At 34.6% G+C, this 3331-nt stretch overlaps 1 pseudogene; it reads right to left on the bottom strand.

Annotated features, from left to right (window-relative positions):
- Positions 1 to 500: 500 nt before the first annotated feature.
- On the bottom strand, positions 501 to 1716 carry LOC149205441 (two-component response regulator ARR14-like; annotated as a pseudogene).
- Between the last annotated feature and the right edge of the window lie 1615 nt (positions 1717 to 3331).

Below are 3331 nucleotides of genomic sequence, written 5' to 3'. Positions count from 1 at the left end.
TGATAAAATCGAAGCAACTTCAACAAGAGGAATCAAACGAGGTCTAGTACTTTCCTCCAAAACTATCCTTGCTTGCACATATGTTGAGGCAAAACATCTTAAAGAGGAAACTTGTGCTGACCACTAAAGGATAAATATTGTTACCTTTTTTCTTTCCTTATTATCAAAAGGCAACTCGTAGACATCCCCAATCATAATAATTAAAATTGTGTTTAGATTTTAATATTCTAGGCTAGCCCAACTTGTGTGTATATAGACAATTCAATTCCCCTTGCGTGGATCACTGATTTTTGGTTTGTATTAGCATTCTTAGAGGTTAATGGCAAGACAATATTAGCTTCTCATCTCTCTCATTCTCTATGTATGTCCTTCTGCTACATCGATAAGGATCTTTAGTATCATTATCAGTAATATTTCATTATTCATCAACACTTGCTAGGATAAGTTCCTAAAACTTTATAGTTTAATTGGGCGATATAATTTTAAAAAGAATTATGGAATCAAGAGACTTCGTAACGATAAGCCTTGTATTGTTGAAGGGATTTGAGAGTCCTTGGGTCTAGTCCCTTAACGAATAAAATTGAACTTACTCCAATTCCCACATTCAAGCCTTTTTCACTATATAATGAAGCAACACTTTTCTCCCCTTGCTATAATTTCATCATCCCTCCAAGTATGTTATCATTTGCATCCTAGTATAAGGAACAATATGACTAAGCAAAACTATTTTCTCCTTGTTGTAATTTTATCATCCCTCTAGAGATGTTGCCATATGCAACCTAGAATGAGAAACTAATAGTGTTCCAAGATGGCCCCATATAGTCTCTTTAGATGCAGCCGGTATTTCTACACACACAAAAACATAGAGACAAGATTTAGTACATCCTTGGAATTTTCTCTTTTAGAGACACAGAAAATATTCTTGCTTAACTTTGTAAAATACAATAAAAACATGACCTAATAGACTCTACAATTAGATTGATAGAAAGCATGCTCATTTATGTTCTTGAGATTGAAAAGATTAACACATTAATTCTACATCACCTTGACTCAAATTTGTATTCTTTTTGGATATCCTGCTAATATAAATTTAAATTTTAAATAACCATATGATTTTTGTAACTTTCAAAATATAGCTCTTTTCTGATGGATAATTGCAAATGACCCTTAACATTCTCCAGTGAAAGTCCCTCGAATTTCATAATCTTTATGATTTTCTTTGGAATTGCTCCTGTAAAAAACTCAAAAAACAATGTTTTAGGAATTGGAAAATTTTCACCTACAGAACCTCTCACTGCTAGGTTGAGGCATGTTAAGGAAGTTCAAAATTTCTATCTATTCCCAAATGATCCACTGTAGAAACAACTGTTGAATAATTTGCATGGTATAGTGAACTTGTGCCCTCTTAATACAAGTAATGTCACTTGTAACCTCATCAAAAAATTCCCCACCACTCGTATCCTTCCTCCTTTTGGAATAGTTGTCTAGTGAATCACTTATTTCACAATCCTCACAATCTCCCAAGTCAACCTTGAGAGATTCTCTACCCCATATATGCACTACATGTTCCCAAATGTTTCTTATCTCCTCTAACCTTATAGACTTAATGAAGTAATAATGGGCTCCATCAGTGATTCCTTTCATCACAACACTAGTATCTTCATTTGTTGACATCACTACAGACATAATAATGCAAGGGAATATGTTGTGTAGCATGGCTAAACTAACCAATCTAGTTGATCGTAACTTCCTCCATTAGATATACAAAAATAAAATTGAAAAAATAATTTAAGTCGATCAGAGAAAATGTGGAAAATAATAGTTAAAAACCTAATTCCCATAGTCAAACTATCAAGAAATGTTTGGAAGAAATTCAACAATAACTCCAACTACTTTGAAAATGTTTTGGTTTGTTCATAAATTTGATGTTGCAAGCTATCTAGTGGGGTATTCAGATTTCATGTTCTAGAAAATGAAAATATAAACCTAAAGAGAAGGGAAACCAATTACTTAGTAGAAGAAGATATAGTCCCAATCCAACAATTTAAAGCAACCTGAACCTGTCCTCATTTGGTAAGTACACCTTACACATAACCATATCGTAATGGTCTTAGTTTTCCTTGACTATTGATATTTCTTAGGGAATTCGCATGCGTGTTGTCACTAACACAATATACAATAGTAGTGTCTCTGAGAAAATACCCTACTGAAATCATATGTACACAATTGTAGTAACTATGAGAGAATCATAGAGTATCTAAATTAATATTGGTTGATTGAGCTTATGATCAAACTATCCCATATTACAAATTCCTCATCGCACATCACAACATCAGCATTAAGACATGGTTCTAAGCATGACAAACCATTCCCATGAAGCCAAGACAGGAGGGATAAGACTTGCATATCCATGTACAAGTCCCCTTGCATGGATCACTGATTTGTGGTTTGTATTGGCCTTCTTAGAGGTTAATGGGCAAGACAATCTTAGCTTATCATCTGTCTCATTCTCTATGTATGTTCTTCTGCTACATCGATAAGGATCTCTAGTATCATTATCAATAATATTTCATTATTCATCAACACTTGCTAGACAAGAATTTGCAAATTCATATATAGATCAGAGACAAGATAATTTATATTTAGTCTTAATTGACTATTAGGTCATTTTCTACAAACCACAACTCTTGGAACATTGAAAACCATGTTTATAGTATAAGCAATTTTCTCAATTATAGATTGTTCAATGCAAGGAGAGGAATGTATTAACTTTATAGTGGAATCTAAGAAATGATTACAATACCAGTGGTCCACCAGATGGTGCTTTTGGAATGTATGTGCAGTCTCCCTTGGGGCCAAAGCACTAGCCATGATAACTTCATTGCAAATCCTCATCTTCAACTATCCTTCCTTCAGACAGAGGAGCCCTTCCATGAGGACAACTATCATCAAAAACTTTCCAAGCCTGGCTACGTTTGTCCCACCAAACAACAATGTCAAGCCCCATAATAGTGAACGCATGAGGCACCCTCTTGTCCATCTTCTGACTTCTACTTTGGAATCATGTCAAACAACAGAACTGAAGCATATTCTCTCTTGCAAGGACTCACTCTGGCCAAGAGTTCTCAAATCCAAAATCTCACTGTGTTAGGAGACTCTGGCCTAGTTATTTAGCATATGCTATTCAACTCTAATCCTGCAGACCCTCGTTTGTCTTCCATTTTGGAAAGAATCAAGCAAAACTATAGTTGAATTTGAAAAGGTGAATTTGTATCATATCCTTCACAAGCAGAACACCATGGCGGACTCAAAAGCCAATAACACATCAAGG

This window comes from Pinus tabuliformis, chromosome 1_2, assembly GCF_031772625.1.
Source record: "Pinus tabuliformis cultivar Carrire ecotype Pingquan chromosome 1_2, CPIR1, whole genome shotgun sequence".
Classification (NCBI taxonomy): Eukaryota; Viridiplantae; Streptophyta; class Pinopsida; order Pinales; family Pinaceae; genus Pinus; species Pinus tabuliformis.
The sequence above is the reverse complement of the archived record's forward strand: the minus strand, read 5'-3'. Positions and strand labels throughout refer to the sequence as shown.